General features: G+C 43.3%; 1 pseudogene; it reads right to left on the minus strand.

Moving 5' to 3' along the window:
• Positions 1-22,361: 22,361 nt before the first annotated feature.
• LOC109436443 (small ribosomal subunit protein eS4, X isoform-like) lies at positions 22,362-23,115 on the minus strand (annotated as a pseudogene).
• Between the last annotated feature and the right edge of the window lie 2,620 nt (positions 23,116-25,735).

Raw genomic sequence — 25,735 nt, forward strand, 5'->3', positions numbered from 1 at the left:
ATGTGCTCATTTTAGCTCTCTCATAGCTTCTGTGCCTATGAACTAAGTAGAACTCAGCTTCTCACAGGGGTTTATCTCTAACTGTACTAACAAGAAGTGGGGGTGGGCAGGGAGGAGAGGCCCACCTCAGCAGGGCCATGGAGTCTGGCTGGTTACCTTGCCCTGGGTAATTATGAGTAACTAGAAAGATGTACTTTGTTCATTCATAGTGCTGTCAGTGGTGGCCCTGGAGCATCAGGTCCCTCCAGGTGTTGTCCAGAGGTTTGCTCTGGCCTGGGGTTTCAGTTGCTGCTCTGCCTCATGAAGTGCCACCAAGCGTATGGTCACCAATTCATGGGCGTGTTCCATTCAAATTAGTGGATTGAACTAAGAGTAACTGCTCTGAGCTGCTGTGTGCTTTAGAGCTAGAATATGAGCTTCTGAAAAACTGATGGAAATTCCAGGACTGAGTCTTCATCTGCCTGCCAGGCCCCTCAGAGGAAGCTGGTCAGGACTGGGGCCTTGGGCCAGGCTGTCAGGGCAGGTCCCGACACTTCTCTGTCCTGGTCACGCTAAGTGCCCAGCTGAGGTTACTGACACAGGTCAGTGCTCGCAGAGGAAAATAACCGTGTCCTCATGGGTCTGCTGCTTCTGGGGGAACAGCTTGCTGCTGACTGGCAGGCAGCCAGTTGAAATTCCCCAGAGTGAGAGGAGCCCTACCTCCTTATAGTTTGCTGTCCAAACAGGCAGAGCAGTCTTACAGAGAGTGGGCTTTCAGTCAGTACTTGGCTCCGAACCTTCTCATGGCTTCCTGTTGCGCTCAGCATCAGTTCCACAGCCTTTAACCCAGCCTAACTTCTACACTTCTCTCGTGTGCGCCACTCCATCTGTCACCTCAGAGCAAGTATATGCTCGCCCCAGATTCGTGTGCTTCTGTTCCCTCTGCCTGGAATGTTCGCTGCCTCAGGCAGTGCTCCATGTCATCTTACAAGAAGCTTTCCCTGACCTCCCTTTGTACAATAGACTCTCCCCACCAACCTTGTAATTCATCATCCTCTCCTCTTTCACCTTGCTTTATTTTCTCCTATATCCCTTATCTCCACCTGACAATTTAGATATTATTTATCTCCCATCATGAGTGGAAAAATTTGTCCACTATGTTTATTTACTGCTGGATCCCAGCGCTTAGCACAGTGCTGATACAAAATAGATACTAAGTCCAGTTCAGTCATGATTAAATAAATAAACAAGTATTGAATGCAATCATTTGGAAAATAGGGGTGTATTTGTCAAAGTTATTATTACAAGGAAACTATCCTATGCACTCCTTGATTGCACAAAACATATCTTTGCTTTTGTCATTGGGTCAACCATCATTCTACTTCAGACCAATAGCAGATGGGTGTTTGGGAATCCCATCCCCTGTTGTGTCTCCCCGTCACCTAACACAGGAACACTGCTTCTCTTGGTTCTAAATTTCAGCTTGGCAGAGCCCCTGCAGGGGTCTCAGCATACCTCAGCCTGGCAGCCCCTCATTTTATTCTTGTTCCCAGAGATCAAACCTATGCAGCATCACCAGGGTAGACACCCCCTTCCCTCATGATGAAACCTCCCTTTGCCTCTTTTCCTGCCACTGCTCTTAAGATGATCTGTTATCAATATCGACTCAAGCTGAACTTCAAAAGGAAGGAGGGACCCATCCCTCCTCTCCCTAGGGGCCCCCAGGCTCCTAGACAGTTTTACCTACTCCCTTCCTAGCATCTTTCTTTTTTTAACTGAAATACAACTTATATAAAATAACATACGCAGATCTTAACAATTCAGTTAGATGAGCTTGGACAAATATATACAGCTGTGTAATCTCCATTCCAGTCAACATTTCCACGGTCCAGTGTTCCCCCTTTTGCTCTTTCCCAGGCCCTCCCCAAGCCCTGTAGGCACCCCCACTGCTCCAGTATCTATACCAGAGCTCATTCTATTCTAGAATGTCACACACATGGAATATACAATAGGTGCTCTTGAGATTCACCCATGTTGTTTTGTGTTTCAATAGTTCTTGTTATTGCTAAGTAGCATTCTGTTGTATGTAAATACCCAAATTTGTTTGTTCATTCACCTATTGATGGACCTCTGGGTTATTTCCAGCTTTTTGTTATTATGAATACAGCTGTTACAAACATTCTTGTATTAGTCTTTGAGTGAACAGATGTTTTTACTTCTATTGGATAAATAGGAGAAAAATTGCTGGTTCATCGAGTAGATACATGTTTGACTGAATACAGTACTGCTGAAATATTTTTCAAAGTGCTGTATCATTTTTCATTTTCCCTAGAAATATATGACACTTGCTATAGTCAGGCTTTTTAATATTAGCCAAGTTAATCAGTGTGAAGTGTCATCTCATGGTAGTTTTAATTTGCATTTCCATAGTGATGAATAATACTGAGCATCTTTTCATGTGCTTATTAGACACTCATGTATTTTCTTTTGTGAAGCGTCTATTCAAGTCTTTTGCCCATTTTTAAGTATTGGGTTGCCTATTTTATTTTATTTTCAGAGGATAAATGTTATCTCTCATTGAGGTGTGATTGACATGTAACAATATATTAGTTTCAGGTGTACCACCTAATAGTTCAATATTTTATATACATCGTGAAATAATCACCACAATAAGTCAACATCCAGTGGCTTACCCTCTTATTAAAATGAGGACAGTTCTTTGTCAAGTTCTTGGTCAGATATATGTGTTGCTGATATTATCTGCCAGTTTGTGTCTTGCCTTTTCATTTTCTTAAGTATCCTCCTAGCGTGTTTCTTTGTGCCTTTTCAGGAATCCTTGTGACAGCTGTAGTATTATGTGTTATGCTTATTTAATTCTTATGGTGTTTCTCACAATTTACTTAATAGTAGACTCCTTGAAATTGGGCCTTGCCTTCTAATCTTTATATTTCTTCTTCTCACCCCACGAGCAGAGCCCAAATCATCCTCCTGGTGGGTAACATTTGTTGATGATGGATTGGCTTTTATACCAACTCTGTAGCCAGGCTAACAGCTCTGTGCTGTTTCCTATTGAATTATAAGCTGGCTTTGTGAGGGTTTAAGGCTCTTTTTTAAGTACAGTATTGTATAGAGAATGGGTTCTCAGAATACTTTTTTCTTTGGGTCCATGAGCTCTGTGAAAGCAAAGGTCTTGTTCAACACTGGTCTTCGGCACCCCTCTACCATGCTGAGCATGGTAGCTGGCACCCAGTAGATGCTCATTAAATATCCCTTGGATGAAATGAGTAAATATGCCCAGGAAGCACTTGTGTGGCCCTGTTAACTCCAGAGGAAAGTCTCACAGCCAGGATGTACATGGTTAACAGAGCTCAGTGTTACCCCTGAAAATTCTTGCAGGAGGGAAGAGTCTGAGAGGGAGAGAAAAAAAATTGCTGTGTTCCTGTCTTTCAGTCTTTTGGGTTTAATCTATTTCTGATCTTTGATTAGAAATCAAACATTTGCTCATGCATCTTTGATAATACCAGTTATCTTTTGAAATGAGTTTTTGAATACCAAGGGTTTCAGGCAAGATTTGCAGATGTCGGTTTCTGTTCCTACAATGTTCATTTGAGAGAACATCATTTCCATGATAAGATCTAATTAGTCCTCTTGAATCAATCTTCAGTGTCCCTCATAAATCTACCACTTTAATACTTTAAACCAGAGCCATTTATTTTTTAAGAAAAGGGTCAGCGTGTTTTTAAATCGATCTATGGTGCTGCATAAATAATGTAAGGAGAACTGGATTTCCATATTTTCAGTGACGTAAATAACAATATGATATCTCAAACTATTTCTAATAGGTCTTAGTGATGAATGACGGTTCCGTCCTTGGCTCTGACATTTACAGTAGGATAATCGCCAGCTAATAAATTCTGTGTACCTGAGAGCAGCGAGCGGATGATGGAGGTGAAGGGAAAGCCATCTTTAGATTCCTACAGGGTGACTCTCACTGAACCTTGTGGTACAGTCACTTTCATCAGTGGACCTTGGGCTGTTCAGTGGCTAGTCAACCATGAAAGAAGTTGAGATGAAATCAAAACTTCCATCCTTTGTCCTTTCCGAGTGTCCTTAGCTGTTTTCACCTTCTAAGCAGCAGATGGCTCAGTGACTTAGTTCTCGATGGTGAACCATGCACCTCAATTCCTCCTCAGCTCCAACATGGACTTGAGAATAGACACTGCTTCTCTCAGTGCTGGCTTCCCACAGTTACTGCTTCCTCGGTATGTGCTTTCCTGTGTGGGTCTGTCTGGCTGCATCCTTGTATGGCTCCAGCGTCACTCTAGGTTCTTACAGCTTTTCAAGGAATATGGTAATGATCTACGTCAGTAGTTACTCATTAAGTGCTTGTATAGCAAGGAGAGGCCTGTGTAGCTGTGCTGTGGCTGGAGGAGAAATTTCTGCCCTAACAAACTGGAAATGCTGTGGAGCCCTGCAGGCTTGAGGGTCACTGGATGGTAGCCCTAGGCCAGCCAGGTGCCAGGAAGCCGCAGCTTGCCTGTGTGCCAGCAGAGGCCAGGAGCCCATCCAGCCCACAGTTTGCCCTGTCCCTGGCAGGTGAGGGTGTGGGTGTGGGCATTCTGCCACGAAGAGCCCCCTCTGCATTCTGGAGGTGAGAAGCTCTCATCTCTTGCCTCTTCTTACTCTGTGTGATAAATGACTCATTTATCTTCTGGCCACTTAGCTGCAGTGTGAAGAGGGTGCCGGCTTAATAGACAGTTGCAACTGGACTGGAAGCATCAAATGTGAAGCAGCGTTTTTTAAAAAAACCCACCTTTTTATTGTAGTTTCTGCCGAGGCACACTGCTGGCCTGGCCCTTCCTGGAGTGACCCCCCTCCACAGGGCAGTGAATTTGCCCCCTGAATGGTGCCATACAGACTTTAGGGAAGGTGACATCTGGGAAGCTCCATGTCATGGCCTCAGCTCTCTTTCTCTGAGATATTTATAGGCGAAGAGATTAGGCAGCTGGCCTGAGATGTTTGCATAAATGTGGCGCTTATTCAATGATTTCATTCCAAGCCAGTTATCTCTGCCCTGCTCTCACCCAGGTCCTCCATTATTCTGTACTTATCTTACCATTTTTGTGATGCAGCTTATTAAACCATTAAAGAGCAACAATTCTTGCTAGGGGGTGGGGGTAGCACCAGGATTCCACTGGGCACTGACCTGTCAGAACAGGGGACGTCCTATCAGGATTTGGAAACGATCGTTTTCATAGATTGGATAATTCTGATAAATACTTTGGGTCTCCAGAGTCAGAAGGGTGGAATTGATTGGGGTGGAGGGAAAGAGAAAACAGAGCTGGTCTCTAAAGCAGGGCTCCAGGGAGTGGGGATAGAAGGGTGACCTTTCAGGAAGTCAATGGGGGGCAGTCAGGTGGGGCAGAGCCAGAGAAAGCGGGGTCTCATCGGGGGGATGTTTGCCTCCGCAGTGAGCGCAGTGGAACATTCCCTGGGAGGCAGAAAGCTGCCCTCACAGCTGCGGGTGGAGGAGGGACAGAACGTAAGGGGCCTGTGAGCAGCCAGAGGCCTGGCAGGCAGAGGGAGTGGAAACTGGGAAGTGGGCGATGCAGGACAAAGAAACCCCCTCATTGGTCTGAAACACGGAAAGGGAGTTAGAGGAACCGCATACGCAGCTTGGACATGTGAGCCGGTTCCATTGAAGGTGTAGTTCAGGAAGCAGACGCCACTGTACTGTTCCAAGGAATTAGGAGCCCTCAACGTCACCAGATGGCGCAGGGATGGGGAAGTTAGGTGCCCGCAGCAGTCATTAGTGTCAAGGTCAGACTTCAGGGCTGTTCTCCAGGGCTCAGGCAGCTGCACACGCCTGGAAACCGCTGCCATCACCACATGTCTTTTGGCGCTGGGATAGGAGACCCAGCACTGCAAACACCTTGTCTGCTGGGCTTGAGTGTCAGCCGCCAGCTGCGGGACGAGGCCCCTGTCCTCCGTACCACCCACACGTACTGGCCGTGTGTCTTGTTGGCAGAGCCCTGGGAAATGCAGTTATGGCTTCAAGCGCCATAGTGTACAGAAGGGGAGGGGTGCCTGGACAAAAGCCACAGTGCCCCAGAGGGTCAGGGGACATGGCTAGCATTCTGCTGCCACACAAGCCTGAGAGAGGTCATTATCTGTCCTTGGCTGTCTTCTCAGACCTACTCTACCTCATCTAACGAGAGACCCATTTCCACCCGGAGTTAAACGTTTTGATGACATGTCTTCCTGAGGCACGTTGACTAAATCCTTAGAATACTTTGCAGATATAGCTGATTAAAAATGGAGAATTTAATACACGTCTTTAGACATGTATTAGAAGTTTGAAAATGTAGAAACAAGGAACTGAGCTGCTGGTAACTGAATATACCCGTCTCCTTGTCTAGTCTCCTGGAGCCATTTGTCTAGTTCCACATTGGATTGGTTACATGGTGCATGAATGCGCCTTTGGCATAAGCAAAAAAATGAAGCGCATGTTGACTCGGGTTCCAGGTGCCATTGTTTCCTCATTTTACCAAAGGGGGAGCTCCAGCAGGAGAGACTTGGGACAGATGTCACTGCTCTCTGCTCTCCACCTGCCAGCCTGTATTCAGATGAGCTTTGCTTTCACCTTGCTTGCCTCTCCCTGTAGCCCTTTAAGAACCTTGTGACTAGAGCAGTCCATTTTCTAAATTATAAAGATCTAGTAAAATTAGTTAGTGTCAGTGCCAGGATGTGGGAGAGTTGGACTTGTGTCCCGAGTGAAAGCTGCTCTCCCCAATCTGGTTTTACTGAACAAACATTCAAAGACCAACGACAAGACCCCAGTCTCAGGATGATTCATCTGCCACTCTGGGCCTCAGTTTCCCCCACGAGTTGCTAGTTGATGGTTTCACTTTGGGGCCTTTAAAAACTTTCTCACATTTTATGAATTTCTCTGAGATTAAAGTTCCAATTATAAATATAATATATGCACCTATAGTTAATTCACATTGTCGTTATAGAAAATTTAGAAAAAGAAAGCAGACTAAGACCATTCATAGCTCCTACACCCCAAGGAAGTCAGAATTTTTTGGTCATAGGATGTTCTTCCAATAACACAGCTCTTCAAACTTGCTCCATTTATTTCGAGGAAGAACTAGGTATAGAGAAAACTATACTCTGTTCAAATACCAGTTGCTACATATATATATATATATATATTATGTATACTATATATTTTACACACACACACACACATGCACACACCCCAAGGTCTGACAATTAAGTTCGTGAACTTAATTGTGTGTGTGTGTGTGTGTGTGTGTGTGTGTGTGTATGCATGTGTGTATACTGGGCGTGCCAAAAAAATGTATACACATTTTAAGCGATGTTAACACTTTGGTAAACATTGCTCAAGCAGTAGTTCACCATAATCAGAAGCTTCTGGACATTGATGGTAGCCACTTTGAGCACCTCTTATAATTGCAGACGTCAAACGTGACTTGTATTCATCTTTTGTTATTGGTATATATTGAATATTACAATTTTGGTACAGTTTTCCTTTCTTAAAATGTGCCTACATTTTTTGGTACCCTCTGTATATGCTAAGGGAAAGCCACGTGGCTCCTTCAGCACAGGGAGGATTTGCGTTATGTCATAGATCATTGCTGCGTTTCCGTCCCTCAAAGTCATCTTTCTCAACTCAGTCAGGTTTTCATTAGCTCTTTTGTTGGCTTCATATATAGCCCTGGGCCATTGGCGTTAGCCACAGACTGAAGGCATTTGCTTCACAGACGTACAAAAGAACAACCTTCCAAACACAAGTAGATAACTATCATGGCTGATAAATGCAAAAAAATGTAAATATTCCTCAGTTCATACTAACTTTGGATATTATGAATTACCTAGTAAAGATACTCCACTATATGTGGGGAAAACGATTTGGGGCATAAAAAGTACTTCACCCACATTCTCAAAATGTGGGCGACTGAGTTCCCTTCGGAACCTGCAGTTTAGGTTTTGTGAGCTGGTGGGCTTGTTTTCCTTTGGTTATTCAAACAGAGAGTGGGCTTAAATTGGAGCTCCATGCATAACCCCAGCAGCAATGGGGGCAGCTAGTCGTGTAGCTGTCCCTGAGCCTGCCCCTCCCTCGTTAGAACTCCAGAACCCCAGCCCTACTGTTGTCCTCTCACCTCCAGGGCCTCCCTAGGTCCTCCAGTTCCTGGGTTCCTGGCTTGTTGGGGGCCAGGCAGAGGCGCTTGCTTCTTCTTGGTCTGTTTCTTTCTGTCTCCCGGAGGGAGGAGCAAAGCTCTTCACACACAGTCTGCTATGGGCAAAGTTATCATGTGGGAAAAGTAGTTTCAGTTGTCCCTCTTCATCTAAGGTGCAGGTGGGATAAGGAAAAAGTTACCTTTCTTACAGTGACAACCGAAGACAGCTTTCAGCCAAAGACTTCATTTGTAACAGTAGAATTTCCAGCATCAATGATGGGGCATGGGGGTAGAATGAATGCATTTGGGGAACAGACATGCCCTGGTCTCCTTAAACCAGTCCACACTGGAGATGGCCTCTGCCACTCATTTCTAAGTCACTCTCTTATTTACACACGAAGTGCCACAATCTTGTATGTAACGCTGTATACATTGTTACGTATGTAGGCTCCCAGGTAATCACCAACCAGATCAAAACAAAAGGTTTCCAGCACCCTGGAAGGTTCCCGGACACCCCCACTCCCGCCCCCACAATTCCTAGTCAGCTGGAAGTATTTGACCCATTTGCAGATGAGCTAACTAAGGCTGGAGAAAGCAAAGCGCTAGACCTGGCGGTCTGGTCTGAATCCACACCGTCCTCCCAGTGAGCAAACCCTGACTAACATCGCCCTCTCTTGTGTAACTCCGCGTGGTGCAAGACTGCTTTTCCATCCCAGGGGGCAAAAATCCAGAAGCCTTTGAACCCCGGGTGCTGGGATGGTGAAGGGAGGGTGTTGGCAGCCTCTTGCCCTTGTCTGCCTCAGGGCGACCACCTGTGCAGACAGAGCCCCTGCCAGCCCAGGCCGCCCGCCCACCCACCCACGCTGAGGCTGCTTACTGGTGGAAGGGGGTGTGCAGATGTGCTGGGGGCAGCCGGGTCCTGTTATCTCAGGACAGGAGCCTCCCTGTCACATTTCTCTGTGCCTTGTTTCTCTTCTGTCTCTTCCCTGCCTTGTCCACCTGCCAGAGTGTGCAGCTCCCACCCACACATGCCAACCTGAGAGCCAGCCACGCCTTCCCCCTGAGGCCACACTGTCACACCCCTCCCCTCCACTGTGCTGGTTGGGTCCCTGGGCTCTGAGGGAGCCCTGGAGTTTTTCCAACTGTGCTTGTATGTCCCCAGGGCCTGGGGAGACAAGAGCATGAGCCACCCACTCCCTGGGCTTTTGATCCTGCTTCAAATTACAGGTCTAACCTTTGAGTATTTCCTGGCTCCCTCCCTCACCAACTGTCCTGTACCTGGGTGTTCCTTTTCCTTCTTAAGGTGTCCCTGGGCATCCTGACACTGTGGGGCCCACACCTGCAATGCTGGCCTTTGCCCGGCCTCTCCTTCAGCCAGCGAGGAACCTCCCTGCAGCTTAGGAAATGATTGTGTGGAAGGGAAATGTAGCAGAGGCCCCCAGCCGCACAGCTATGCTGCCAGAAACACCTGCTGCCTGCTACCTCCATATGCTCAAGGGAGAAAACTCCTGATGATTTGCCCAATAATAAGACGTAGAATTGGCTTGTGAACAAACAGCCTGAACTTTCATGTAGGCACCTGAGTACACACACACACACACACACACACACACACACACACACACACGAGACATGTATACCCCCACATATGCACTACAAACTTCTGATTTTTTTCTTAAATGGAGATGCAACTAACAACAAATTGTATCTAGTTAGTGGCTTGAGTTAGGGCAGGCTGGTTAAAAGGGGTGACTGCAAGTAATCGAAAAACTGGCTTTGTGTTTTTATCAAATAGATGTTCCCCCCCCCCCCCCCCCCACACACACACATAATACTAAGCTGTGGCTTTGGTTCAGGGCTTTAGCGATAACTCTTGACTGTAATTCTTTTGGTCTTATCCTCATGCTTGTTGCTGCATGGCTGCAAAATGGCTGCCCCAGCTCCAGCTATCATATCTATTCAAAGTGGTTGGATTGATTTCTGGTTGTGCCACACTGAGCTTATAAGAACAGAGATAACATAAGTTCTAAATGCCAAGCACTATGCTTACAAGCATTATCTCATTTAATCCTACAGTAATTCTATGAGGCAGGTACTAATGTTATTCCCATTTTAGACATGAAGAAACTAAGAACCGGTAAGTGCCAGAGTATGGATTTAAGCCCAGTTCTCTCCATGCAATCATCACCTTTAATGGGAACCGAGCCTTGAACACAAGGTAGAGAGTTAAGTGTGCTCCAATATAAACACAGAGCAAGTGTTATGGAAGTTCTTTAAATAGTGAAAGATCCCTTCTGGCTGGAGAAAGGAGTGAGGAGGTGGTGAGTGAGCAGGATTTCGAGGCACAGGCATGACCGGGGCACATGGATGAGGGGTGGGTGTCTTACCCTGACTTGGCTTCCTCCTCTTTCTATCTAGAAGGGTGACTTGCAGCCCCTTATTCATTCAGCTAGAAGGGATCTTTCACTTCTCTGTGATTTCTTCACCATCCGGGGAAGTGCTTCTGCATTCACAGCTGCAGCTCCTTTAAGACTCCAAGGTGCCATTCTGCTTCAGCCTGGAGACAGGACCTCTTTCAGCAAGTAGGTGGCTTGCTCAGGAAAGAGGGCCTGGAGGATTGGAGAGACATAAGTGTTAGCTCAGTTTTCTAAAAGGGGAAAGAGAGAGGTTTAGGAGCTAAAAACCTGTCAAGTGAGGTCAATTTTCTGCAAAATTCTGGAGTAGATTTTCAACAGATAAGTTGAGCCAAAATAAACTAATTTTCTTTTCTGAGTACAACCTTTTTGGGGGTGTTAGGCATTTGTGTGGGTTGTAGTAGATGGATAAATGTAACCACAGAACCAGGGTTATTAGAATGGAGGCTTTAGTGATGTGCCTGGGGCTCCTTCCTGATCCAGTCCTGGTGACACTTTTTAATCAATAATTTTAGGGAAGACAGGATGCCTTAGAAATGACAGAAAACACAAATCTAGGAAGGATAGTTCAGGAGCTTGAATACAATAAAAATTTCAAGAGTTTGAAAAACAGGAGCCTTGGGGCTTAAATAAATAAAGTGGAATAAAGTAGGATTTGTATAATGTCTAGCACTTAGATTAAAAAAATGGACTGAGATGCATGAGTTCGGGAGCCCTAGTTTATCATTAAGCCATATGGAAAGCACAGAGGTGACCACAAATCAAACACTAGCAAATACTGTTGCCCAACCTTCCAACAAAGCCAGCGTTAGGAGGCATCTGCTTCAAGACTGTATTCTTTGTTGTGTGTGCTCTTGGAAGTCTCTGGTCTTTTAGCGTGTGGTCAGCTCGTGATTTCAGAGAGATTTCCTTCAACACTCTCTAAGTCACCCTTTTCTTAATTCAACATTCACTTGCTTGCTCTAAACGTTTGACTGTTTTCCAGAGTTCCAACAAAGTTCATTCTGACAGTTTTTGCTCATCTTTTTTTCATGTTTCTGTGGAGGGGTGGGCCCTTAGAGCTGCCAGGCATGCGATTACTCCTGTGCTTGTAGCATTCTATTTAGAATGTAGCTGTCAGCCCTTTCTCCCCTGTCCCCTGCCCCCCTCCCTCCCTGCCCCCTCTCCCTCCCTGCCCCCCCAGCCATGCCATATCTGTTGTATCACGGGCAGGGTCAACTGGAGGCGAGCATGCTGGTGAAGGGTCAGAAGCTGGTGGTACCTAACCTGAAAAAGAGGAGATCTGGTGGAGGTACAGTGGCTGTTCAAAAATCGTGTTGGTCTGACACTGTGTAGTTTCAAAGAGGAAAATAAGGACCAGGAGGGAAGTTGTAGAGATCTGGGAATCGTGTGCAGAAAGGGAAGTGCCCATCTGTGCAGCAGCCTATGTATCTTGGGGGGTGTTCATGCAGGCATCCTGACACCTGTCTGAAATGCTGCCCGTTTCAGATTCCTGAATGCAGAGGAGCAAAGAGGAGGGAGCCTCGGGTCCTTTCCACACTAATACGCTCTCATTCTTGTCCACTTTAGTCTTCAGCATCTGTCACCTTCTCTTGCTCACCCTTCTTTATATAGGCCTGCCCAGTCCAATCCATCCTCTCCACTCACACGGGATCGGAGGATCCTCACCCACTTCTCACAAGGATAGTCAAAACAGTGCCCTAACTGTCCCCACCGCCTCCCATCCACCAACCCCCGGTGTTGTAGAAACTGGTTTTATGCTTGTTTTTAGCATAAAAGAGACAGGATCAAATCTGATCCTGTCTCTTTTATGCTAAAAAACAAGCAACAACAACAACCAAAACACACTTGCTTCCTCTTGCCCATGGGATCAATTCCAGTTTCCCAGGGGAATGTTGTTTATGACTGGCCCCAGCCACTTTCCGGACCTGGGTCCTGCGTGTCTCTCCCCTGCCCCATTGCCGCTTAGCCTCTGGGGAGCTGATCAGGATGCTGTGTGGTGGATGCCTGGGCTGGGGACAGAGGAGCATGAGGGACGGGAGGCTGTGGCGGGGACTGCCTGAGACGCACAAGGCGATGACATTAGAGCTGAGCCTTAAAGGAAGGAGGGTCACCAGGTGAAAAGAAGAGAGAGCAGCCCCAAAGCCTTTTTTATTTCATTTTTTCACTGACCTGTTCTTCCATCTAAAACAGCAATTCTAAACCACAGGATATTTGGCAATGCCTGGAGGCATTTGAGGGTTGTCATAACTGGGAGTGGGGTGCTACTGGCATCTCGATAGGTAGAAGCAATGGCACAGAGGAGAATGCGCTCTGTGTTATCCCCCCAAAGAACCATCCTCCCAACAGATCAATAGTGCTCACTTTGAGAAACCCTGATCTGGAATATAAGCTCTATGAGGGCAAGGGTTTCTTCCTTCCCATTCTGGTCGCTGTTAAAGCTCTAGCAGCCAGTACAGGGCTTCATGAAGAGATGCTCACTAAATGTTGAATGAACAGAGACTGGCACATACTTAGCACTTGGTAAATTATTATTACTATAATTTCTCATAGATTTGTATAGTTCCCTGCCTAAAGTTTCAGACAAGTGTCTGTCCTTCCTTCGTCTGGGCGCTGTGCCAGCGTGAGAAAGGTGCTGGACTTGGAGTCAAAAAACCTGTCTGAGCCCCAGCTCAGCCATTATGATCTGTGTACCTCTGGGCAAGTCACTTAACCTCTTTGAGAGTTCATTTCCTCATTCATTGAGTTGGAATAAAATTTATTTTTGATTTGATCAGTCATACTAGTGGGGTGCACAATTATGATAGCATGTCAAAGTATTAGTAAGCACTGAACACCTTTAAATTATTGTTGTGATGTGGTGCCTCCTGCAAAATGGAAAAACGATGGTATCATGGCTGACAATTTTACATTGGTTATGAGTCTGTTTTTCATAATCTGAGAGGGTTTCCGTTTCTGCCCATATGGTACTCCTTTCTTAGACAGGCATTTTGAGAGGAGAAAAGCAGCAGACAGCCATTTAAAATACATTGCACATATCACACATGTTTCACTGAAAGCTTTTGCATTTCAAATTCAGATAATGTGCTCAAAATACTAATAAATTTTCTATCTTGAGTAATTTTCTTAGACATACACCAAGGTAAAATAATTAAAGAAAAACTCAATAAAATAGAGATTGTAAAATAAAAGGAGGGGATTGTAAATCAAAGCTCTGGACTTCTAGCTGTTAGCAAGGGTGCCTTTGGAGGCAAGGACCCCAGATGTTTGATTTGGACCCGTGGGTTCTTGCAAAATGATTGCACTCTCCTTATGAATGCAACATCAATAGACACACGGCCAGAGATGCCAGCATGTGATAATGTTGGCAAACTGTGCCTTGGAGACCAGAAATACTCAGTTTATGGTTTCCTTCATTGTTCAGGAAGCTGTTAGGAGCAAAGCCTGAGGGAGTCCATTCCGCGCCGCTGGCAATGAAGGGCCGCCCCTGACAGATGGGCTGAGAGCCTTTGGCTAAAGATCTGCGGCATCAAAGGGTGTGTGGTATGGCCTGACCAGCCACCTGAGACTCTGTCCCAGGGCATGAATCATAGAGTCACCCTTCTGGCTCAGTGGGGATTAAACCTGAAAGAGCCTTTAGAAAATTTGATATCAAATGAATGTAAATATTCTTTACTTAGCAACATAATTCACATCTTTATTTTTCTTCTGCTTCCTCCGCTGCTGCTGATTCTTCTTCTTCTTCTTCTTCTTCTTCTTCTTCTTCTTCTTCTTCTTCTTCTTCTTCTTCTTCTTCTTCTTCTTCTTCTTCTTCTTCTCCTCCTCCTCCTCCTCCTCCTCCTCCTCCTCCTCCTCCCCCCTGCCCCACTTTCTCCTTCTTTTCTCCTTCAGGGAGTTGTTATTCTTTCCTTGAGCCATCCATTTATTTATTGGTTTACCCATTATTTATTGAATCCTTACTTGTGCTGGGCAGTGTCTTAAATCCCAAGGACCTTGTGGAACACAAGACAGAAAAGTACTCTGCCCTCATGAAGCTTATAATCTAGAGACAACAAACTTATAAATAAATGAGTAAATGGGATACAATAAGTGTTCTGAAGGGAAGAGACCAGTCAGGAAAGGTGATGTTTGCTGGAGCTGACGCTTGAGTGAGAAAGAGGTGCAGCATGTAATATGCTGGGCAAGGGGTACTCAGGGAGAGGGGCCTGGAGGAGGAATGAGTTAGCAGGAAGTGGGCCCAGGGCCTGGAGTGGAGTGAGTGAGGGAGAGAAGGAAAGGAGGGGCTGAAGAGGTAAGAGGGGGACGGATCATGTGGGACACGTACTGCCATGCTGTGGAATGAATTTTACGTTATTTCAGAGAAATGGGAAGTTACGGAAGTATTTTTAGAGGAAGGAGATGCTCTGATTTGCCTTATGAAAAGAGAATGTATTATGGTGGTGAAGGGGGAAGCAGAGAGACTAGAAGGGTTGTCACACTGGAGCAGCAAGCGAGGGGGAGGCTTGGGCCGGGGTGCTGGCTGGTGAGATGGGAGCATGGGTTTGAGATATAACGGGGGTGCCAAAAAATGTATACACATTTTTTAAAAAGATTTTATTGGGGAAGGGGAACAGGACTTTATTGGGGAACAGTGTGTACTTCCAGGACTTTTTTTTCCAAGTCAAGTTGTTGTCCTTTCAGTCTTAGTTGTGGAGGGTGCCGTTCAGCTTCAAGTTGTTTTCCTTTCAGTCTTAGTTGTGGGGGGTGAAGCTCAGCTCCAGGTCCAGTTGCCGTTGCTAGTTGCAGGGGGCGCAGCCCACCATCCCTTGTGGGATTCGAGGAGTTGAACCAGCAACCTTGTGGTTGAGAGCCCACTGGCCCATGTGGGAATCGAACTAGCAGCCTTCGGAGTTAGGAGCATGGAGCTCCAACCACCTGAGCCACCGGGCTGGCCCCTGTATACACATTTTAAGAGATGTTATCTACGCTGAAACAGTATTTCGCTGTAATCAGAAGTGTCTGGATGCTGATGGTAACGACTTTGAGCACCTTTTGTAATTGCAGAAGTCAAACATGACTTGTATTTATCTTTTGTTATTGGTATATATTGAGTATTTCAATTAATACAGCTTTTTTCTTTCTTAAAATGTGTACACATTGTTTTTGGTACCCTCTGTAATATGATGAATAAAAACAGATTATATCTATAGAATAATCAACTGCAATAGAAAGGGAAAATCAAGGATCCTGAGTTTTTCGCTTAAGCAACCAGGTACAGAAATATGGAAGGCTGGGAGGGAAATGGGTTGGAGGTGTATGTGTGTGCAAGCAACAATTCTGTCTTAGATGTGTGAAGTTTAGATGCCCATTAGATATCTGAGTGGAGATGTCAGTTTGGTAGTTGGATAAAAGTCTTGAGTTTGTGGGAGAGGTCAGGGCCAGAAATGAAGATTTGAGATTCATCCACCTATAGCTAGCATTCAAAGCCACAAGAGTAGACCAGGTAACCAATGGGGAGATTTAGATAAAGAGGGCCTAGGAGAAAGCGCAAGAACACTTCCTAGAAAGAGGGAACGGAAGAGGTGGTGGTTGAAGTAAAAGCAGAAGAGAGTTCTCATGGAAGATGACTACTGAAAATGTCTCAAAGAATGTGTTCAAGTGTATCAAATGCAGAAGTAAATGCAAAGTGTTATGGGAATACTGAGGGCAGGTTCTCTCTAGGGTAGTTGGGACCTTGAACATATATTTGTTGTGGGGCCTTGTCTATATGAGCAATTTGATTTAAAATTGTATAACAAATTCTTGTGCCTTTGTATAGTGATTTATCAGTGAAAATTTAGAATAGTGGGTAGAAAGACGTATTTATGTATTTGTTTATTGGACAATTAGTGCATTTGAAGGTTCTTCATCTTGTGCCCTAGTGTGTCACTCCAAATCAGTGTGTTACAACCAGTGTGGAGGTGGCGGTCAGTACCATTTTTACAAAACCCCACGAGAGAAATGCTGTACTGGCTGGAGGGCACACATGCTAACCAGACTCTCCTGAATGGGCCCAGGCATTGGGGTCTTGGATATTTGGAGGATATGGTCAACCACGTGCATAGGATAGAGGAGAGCACCCAAAAATGTCCTGGTTCAGGACTAAATGGCACAGCTGGCCCTGTCAGGTCCCAGCCACCAGGGGGATCTCCTAACATTTCAAAAAAGGTACTCCAAAGTGTGGGGTCTAGGGTAGGGGGTATGCTTTTCCCAGTATAAGGGCAGTGCCAACTGCGGAAAGGGATGCTGAAGAAAGCATCACAGGAGTAACAACAGTATTGGACAGTCATCATTTGCCAACATCTTTGAGCATTCTCACTTCTTTTTGGTAATCCCCTGCATGCTAGTCCTACCTTTCCAAGGTGGAAGCCAGAAATCTTGCAACTACAGACCTTCCTTCAGGTATGGGGCAGTGATGTGACTAGGTTCTGACCCAAAGTGAGTAGAAGGAAGGAAATAATAAAGATCAGAGTGGAAACAAAGAAAATAGAGTCTAAAAAAAATTACGAAAGATCAATGAAACCTAGAACCTAGAACAGATTCTTTGAAGAGAGAAAGAAAAAAAGAGAGAGGACCCAAATAATAAAATCAGAAATGAAAGAAAAGTAACAACGACATTACAGAAATACAAAGGTTTATAAGAAAATATTATGAACAACTACTGGGGGTTCCAAAAATTGTACACACATGACTTGTATTCATCTTTTGTTTTCGGTATATGTTGAATATTACAATTTTAATACAGTTTTTTCCTTTCTTAAAATGTGAATACATTTTTGGTACTCTATATATACCAATAAATTGGACAATTGGAAAGAAATGAATAAATTCCTAGAAACATACAATTTTCCAAAATTGAATCAAGAAGAAACAGAAAATCTGAACAGACCAATTACTACAAACTAAATCTAAACAATAATTTAAAAAACTCCCAACAAACAAATGTCCTGGACCAGTTGGCTTCACAGGTGAATTTTACTAAACATTCAAAGAAGAAGTAACACCTATCTTTTTAAATTATCCCAAAAAATTCAAGAGGAGGGAAAGCTCCCAAACTCATTTTTTGAAGTCACAATTACCCTGATTCCAAAACCAGACTACGACATTACGAAAAAAGAAAATTATAGTTTGATATCTGTGATGAAAAGGGATGCAAAAATCCTCAACAATATTAGCAAACCAAATTCAGCAATACATTAAAAAAATCATACACCGTGATCAAGTGGGATTTATTCCTGGGATGCAAGCATGGTTCAATATCTGCAAATCAACTAATGTGATACACCACATGAACAAAATGAAGGATAAAAATCATATGGTCATATCGATAGATGCAGAAAAAGTGACAAAAATCCAGCATCCATTTATGATTAAAAACTTTCAGCAAAGTGAGAATAGAGGGAATATACCTCAAAATAACAAAGGCCACATATGACAAACTCACAGCTAATATCATACTCAACAGGGAAAAATCTAAAAGAGTTTTCCTTAAGATCAGGAACAAGACAAATATGTCCACTTTCACCACTTTTATGCAACTTAGTATTGAGAGTCTTAGCCATAACAATTAGACAAAAAACAACAACAACAACAAACAAACAAACAAACAAAAAACATCCAAATTGGAAAGGAAGAAGTAAAACTGCCATTATTTGCAAATGACATGATATTGCATATAAAGAACACTAAAACTTCCACCAAAAAACTATTAGAACTGATCAAAGTATTCAGTAAAACAGCAGGATACAAAATTAATATTCAAAAATTGGTTGCATTTTTATACAGCAATAAAGAACTATCAGAAAGAGAAATTAAGAAAACAATCCTACTTATAACTTCATCAAAAAATAAATAAAATACACAGGAGTAAATTTAATGAAGGAGGTAAAAGACATGAACTTGGAAAATCATAAGACATTGATAAAAGAAATTGAAAGAGGCACAAAATAAGTGGAAAGATATTCTGTGTTCATGGGTAGGAAGAAGTATATTGTTAAAGTGTTCATATTATCTAAAGCAAACTACAGATTCAATGTAATCCCTCTCAAAATTCCAATGGCATTTTCCCCAGAAATAGAACAAACAATTCTAAAGTATGTATGGAACCACAAAAGACACTGAATAGACAAAGCACTTTTGAGAAAGAAGAAGAAAATTGGAGGCATCATGATCCCTGATTACAAATTTTATTACAAAGCTATCATAATCAAAACAATATGGTTTATTGGCTTTCAAAACAGATGCACAGATCAATGGAACAGAAGAGAGAACCCAGAAATAAACCAATGCATATATGGTTAATTAATTTATGACAAAAGAGCCAAGAATATACAATGGGGAAAAGACAGTCTCTTCAATAAATGGCATTGGGAAAACTGAACAGTTACATGCAAAACAACGAAACTAGACCACTATGTGACACCACACAGAAAAATTAACTCAAAATGGATTAAAGATTTGAACATAAGACTTGAGACCATAAAACTCTTAGAAGAAAACATAGGTGGTAAGTTCCTTGACATTGGCTTTGGCAATGATTTTTTGGATTTGATACCAAAAGGAAAGGCAACAAAAGCAAAAATAAATTAGTGGGACTATATCAAACTAAAAAGCTTCTGCACAGCAAAGAAAACCATCAACAAAATGAAAAGGCAACCTACTGAATGGGAGAAAGTATTTGCAAATGAAATAGCTGATATGGGGTTGATATCCAAAACACATCAAGAACTCATTTAACTCAACAGCCAAAAACCAAACCATCCAATTAAAAAATGGACAGAGAATGTGAATAGACATTTTCCCAAAGAATACACAGTTGGCCAACAGGTACATGAAAGTTGTTCAATGTCACTAATCATCAGGGAAATGCAAATCAAAACCACAATGAGATATCATCTCACACCTGTGAGAATAGCTATTATCAAAAAGACAAGAAATAACAAGTGTGTTGGTGAAGACGTGGGGAACAGGGCATCCTTGTGTAATGTTGGTGGGAATGTGAAGTAGTTGCAGCCACTTATAGAAAACAGCATGGAGGTTTCTCAAAAGATTAAAAATAGAACTACCATATGATTCAGCTATTCCATTTCTGGGTATTTATTCAAAGAAAATGAAAACACTAACTCAAAAAGATATATGCCCCACCATGTTCGTTACAGTATTATTTACAATAGGCAAAATGTGGAAAGAAACTAAGTGTCCACTGATGGATGACTGTATAAAGAAAATGTGGTATCTACAAGTGTGTGTGTGTGCGTGTGCGTGTGCGTGTGTGTGTGTGTGTGTGTGTGTTTTACTATAAGGTGCATTTTTCTGGAAAAGTGACCAACATTTCAAGAACTATTTTTGAGTATTTCTATTGTTTCTTTCTTTTAATATCTACAAAGGGAACATTATAAAACCTTGACATGGATGATTTACTTTTCATGTTAACACTGAAAAAAATCTCCAATATGAAAAAAGCCGTAAAATTATGTAGACCTGTAATATTGGTCCTACATTCAGAAAATCATTAAAATATTAGGAAGGGGTATATTAATTAGGATTCTCAGTTCAAGCAACAAAAACTTACTGAATTATTTAAATAGGACAAACATTTATTAAAAGGATATTTAAAAGATTTTCTAGGAGGGTTGGAGAACCAGATTGGATGCTATGCCAATATAAACAATATTCAAACCCCATGAATTCCATTGCGGGGGGTGTCCAATGTGGCGGCTACTAGCTACATGTAGATATTGAGCACGTAAAATGTGGCCAGTCCTAACTGAGATGTGTAAAGTTGGGAAATATAGAATTCATACTGGATTTCAAAGACTGGAATGGAAAAAAAAGAATATGAAATATCTCACTAATACTTTTAAAACATTGATTACATGTTGAAATGATAATATTCATATATACTGGATTAAATAAAATTATATGTTTATATAATAAAATCAAATATATATAAAATTAATTTCACATTTGTTTCTGTTTACTTTTTTATATGTGTTGCTAGAAAATTTTAAATTACATGTGGGAAACTTGCACAACATCTTTTGTCTGTTTTCTATTGACGAAAGCAAATCACAAGACCACTTCCAGTATTTAGGGGGAAAGGGACAGAGGTAACCTCAGATGAATCTGTCAGAGGCTGTCTTTGTAAGCCTATGAGTATCTCCAACAGTCATCTCTGCCCCTGCTTTCTTCATGAGGCTCGGCATTTGTGGTCTCACTCAGTATCAGGCTTTGGGAGAGATGTGACTCTCCTAGGATGAGCCAGAGTTTTTGTTACACACAACTTGGAGGGCCTTGGTGGACTGCTTGTTTTGTCTTTGAATATCCCTGGTTATTTGCAGAATGTGAAAGAATTCACAAGACTCAAAAGGAATAGAAGTTAGAAGGTTTATTTAAGAGAAACACCAGCAGAAAAGCCAGGGGCAGAGTCTCAAGCAGATTGCTACGGACAACGGTACCTGACTTCAGGTTAACTTTTTCTTATATAGGAAAGGGTAGGTAAGTTTTATTACAGCAGGACATGTGATATAGATTTAGGTCATTTGATTGACATATGTTAATTATATAACTAGTTTCTTTCTGCGCATGTTCTTACCCAGCATGCATACAGAAAAACCCATGGGGAGCCAAAGCCATGATGTTCATTTTATTTTAATTGTATTTTAATGGGGCTGGAGTTCAAATAATGGAGAGGCTCCAGCAGTTTGCACAGGCATTAAAACTAGATCACTCCAGTTAGGGTCTTATCTCCTCTTTCTATGGGTGTTTGGACAACTTAAATAATTTATCTCTAGGGGATGAGCCTGGACGGTCCCTGAGGAGGGGATGCAGGCCTGCGCAGTCCCCTTCAGGCTCACTTTTATTAACTCTTTTTGTGCCTCATCACTGCCCATCTCCTTTGGTCTTAGGGAACCTCATGATCAACTCTACCATCCAGCTACCTATGATTGGTCAGAGCATCTGATTGCTAAGCTCACCCACCACCTGTTATGGTGGTCTCGTTACCACCTCCTTGCTCCGGCATTTGAATGCCACAGCTTTGCTCTTGCCATCCTGGGGCCTCACCTCCTACCCAGACTACAGAGGCCATTGCGACCACAGTTCCCCATATCAGAATCTCAGCCTTCAGAGAAGACCCACCATGGGGCCCTCAATGTCCTTGTCAACAAAGTGTCTTCTGGGCTTTCTTGGGGGATCATGATTGGAGGATGGTGAACAGTTTTTACAGGATAAATCTGCTCCAATATTCCTAGTTCTTCAGGCCTTCATTCCTCCACACAGTGCATGTAGATTTCTGGCATCTTCACTTCACTGGGGATGCCACCATTGCTTCCAGGGGTCCGTCAACAAATAATGGGAGCTATTAAAACTGCCTCAACTGCTGGAACTGGCACACCCAATCCAAAGCTCCCAATCTAAAGTTAATTCTTCCATCCTTGTTGTACCATTGCCCAGAACCCACTCCTACAGGTACTCACCAGCCTTTGCAGCTGAAAAATGGTTCCAGTTTCTAAAGCTTTCGATATTAAGGAGATCTTCTTCTAGTAGCAGCTCTGAACGTAGTTGATGACTCCAAACCTCAGTCAGCTGCCAGGGTTCCATGGCTTTCCTTTTAAATTTTTTATTTTTTTAAATTATAGTAATATAAACATGATATAAAATTTACCATTTTAACCATTTTTTTCAATGCTCTGTTATCTTTAATTGGGGTCAAAGCCTCTTTCAGTCGTGTCACCTAGAGATCACTTCACCCACTGCTCTGTTTGGCTGCCAGTCTCTTGTCTCTTTCTTCAGCGATGGTGAGGCAGACACCCTTTCCACGGGGAAGAGAAATCCATGGTTTGTTGTCTTTGCCAATAACAAAAATGTTCCAGAGCTGGGTGGCAAAGCTGTTGCCATTGGCATCTTTCACATGAACCACATCAAAAGAACCAGGGTGTCTCTCTCTGTTGGTGATCACACCAATTCTACCCAAGTTGGCATCTCCGGTCACCATGCACAGGTTACCAGTGTCAAACTTGATAAAATCAGCAATTTTGCCGGTCTGCAAATCAATATGAATGTTGTCATTCACCTTGATGAGGAGACCAGGGTAGTCGGTGGTGTGAGCATCATGGGTCACGAGATGCGGGATTCCTTTTTGCCCCCTAAGATCTTCCTCACTTTGTACAACTTATACTTGGCCTCCTCGGGTGTAATGCAATGAATAGCAAGCAACCCTTGGTGTTGTGGATCAGACAGAAGTTCTCCGGTCTTGTCGATGCTGATGACATCCATAAAACCAGCTGGGTAGGTGACATCAGCTCAGCGTTGCCATCGATCCTAATGAGCCACTGCAAGCAAATCTTCTTGACTTCATCTCCTGTTAGGGCTTCAGATGATGAGAGAGTGACATCCCCTCAGGTGGATGGATGAGGAACAAACACACCTGTCAATTTTCCCAGCATCCAGTGCTTTGGAGCCACTACATGCTTCGGATGCTTCTTGAGACCACGATCCATAGCTGCACTGGGCACAGAAAGAGCCATTTTAACCATTTTTAAGAGTACAGTTCAGTTCAGAATGCTGTGTAATCATCACCACCATCCACCTCCAGAACTTTTTTCATTATCTGACAAGAAACTCTGTACTCATTATATAATAAGGCCCAATTCTCCCTGCCCACCTCCCCACCCCTCACCCCCTGGCAGTTACCGTTCACCGTATTTTCCCTCTCTATGGATTTGGCTATTCTAGGGACCTCACATAAGGGTGTCTTTCTGTCTGGCTTATTTCTCTTGGCAAAATGTCCTCAAGTTTTTACTTGTGGTATATGTCAGAATTCCTTCCTTTTTAATGCTGAATAATATTCCATTGTATGTATATATCACATTTTGTTTATCTATTCATTTAGTTGATGGACACTTGGATTGCTCCTACTTTTTGGTTATTTGTGAATAATGCAGGTATGAACATGGGTGCATAAATAACTCGGAGATCCTGCTGTCACTTCTTCTGGATATATACTCAGAAGTAGATTTGCTGGATCATGTTAGTTATAGATTTAATATTTTGAGGATCTGCCATACTGCTTTCCATAGTGGCTGCACCATTTTACATTGCCACCAGCAGTTCGGTCCATGGCGTTCCTTTTCCCGTGGTCTCATTGCCTCCCTTTCTCATTTTCCTTAGAAGCTTTTCCAAAACATTTTTTAATTTCCTCAAGCTTCTCTGTTTCTTGCCTACTATTCCCTCCTCCAAAAGCAAACAAACAAAAAAGCAAAACAAATACTACCCTTGTCCAGTAGACAATTGAGCCTCACAGTGAAAGTATTGGCAGCATTAGTGGTTTTGAGTGACATTATGTTTTATCTTTTTTGCACTGATCTTAATGCTTTGTGTCACCTTTCCCCTCCAGATGTCTTAGAACTATTGCAACCTGATTGCAAAGCAGATCTTTGTGGAAGTTTAGCAGTCAAGTTCCTGGTACAGCTCCCTAAGTAAGGTGCTTTGTCCCCGAGTAAGCTCCAACCTGTGTCTTCTGCTGTTGCCTCTCCCTCTGGTGGAGGAAAACCTGCAATGAAAGGATCCCAAGTACAACTAGCTAGGTGCCAGCTTGTCCAGCTTGTCCTTATTTCGCCAGAGTTTTAACTTCAGGTTATTTTTAGCTAAACTCATTTGATAGATTAAAAGCATTTAGGCAAGCCTTTACATTGGTGAGAAGGGTGATGAAAATTTGGAGACTGAAGAGCTAAGGAGATTTTCAAATGAAAAGGGCACCTGCAAAAACAGTAACACTCACTGTGTTTACTGGTAGCAGCTGTGACTCAGGAAAACAAGAGGCAAATGTTGTTGTTTTAGGTGAGGGATGTTGTTGGTGTGAAACCTAGACAGAGCAGACTTCCTACTCTTTCAAATTCCTGGAGGTTTCTACAATGGGAGTTGCCCAGAGACCAAGCTGAGGTTGGCTGTGACGTTGCTGTCCGTGTAGGATTCTGAAAAGAGTGTGGCCTCTCTTCGGCGCCTCCTGCAGAGGTGAGGGGTGGTGGAGTGACCCACATTTTGTCAGAATCATGCCAGGGAGGTTCAAGATTAGAATGAGCTGAGGCTCCTGAAACTGTTAAGAAAAATACAAGAGGGCTGTCCTAAATCCTGAGGACAAGGAGAAAGGCAAAGGCAAACACTGTTCTTAGAAGAGGACAGTGTGAATGCAGAAGGACTCTACTCATATGTTGTTTGCTTTCTTTATCCAGGAGTGAGATTTTCAAATGATGAAGGACAGAAGGGACACTGTTACAGAACAAACAGAGGCCTAAGGTAGAAGAGAAGTTAGCTGTAGGGGGATTTTATCTCTACAGGTCTTGGCAAATTACCGCCCGAGATTCTGAAAGAACTTGGGGTGAGGATACCTGAACCAGAGCTCTCCATCCTTGGGCAATAATAGAGCAGTTGTTCTCACTTGGGGGGCATAGAACCACCCCCTGAGGTCTTGTTAAGTAATACACATCTACCTCTGGCCAGTTAGGTAAAGACATCCAAAAGAATAACAAAACCCACAAAGCCAAGGCTAGAAAATGTCCTACATTTTAATAAGAAAAAGTGATTCAGGAAATTTCCAAATGTTTCCCACCAAACAGAAGCTCTGTCTTGGTGCTCAAAACTGATCGCAGCTTGCTCAGCTGAGATGGTCCTGTGGGAGCATCTGAGCCACAGTGAAGTCAGGCACAAGTGTGCCGGAGAATGATTGCAGCCCAGGGAGGACCTTATTGGCTCAGGCAGTCCCCGTTCAGTGGACAGGAGCTCAGCTACCATTCCGGTCCAGGGGCTGAGCTGCTCTGCCTCAGACTTTGTGCTCCATAGTGCAGGAACGTCGATGGTTAGATCATTGATTGTGTGTGTGTGTGTGTGTGTGTGTGTGTGTGTGTGTGTGTGTGTAATAAAATATACATAGCATAAAATTAACTTTTTAAACCATTTTAAGTGTACAGTTCAGTGGTATTAAGTACGCTGACATTGTGGTACAACCATCGTCACCATCCATCTGCAGGACTTTCTCATTATCCCAAACTGGAACTCCATACTCGTTAATCACTAACTCGCCATTCCCCATCCCCCAGTCCCTGGCCACCACCATTCTACTTT

This window comes from Rhinolophus sinicus, chromosome 2 (genome assembly GCF_057876585.1).
Source record: "Rhinolophus sinicus isolate RSI-liver-muscle chromosome 2, RSI-T2T, whole genome shotgun sequence".
In the NCBI taxonomy this organism is placed as follows: domain Eukaryota; kingdom Metazoa; phylum Chordata; class Mammalia; order Chiroptera; family Rhinolophidae; genus Rhinolophus; species Rhinolophus sinicus.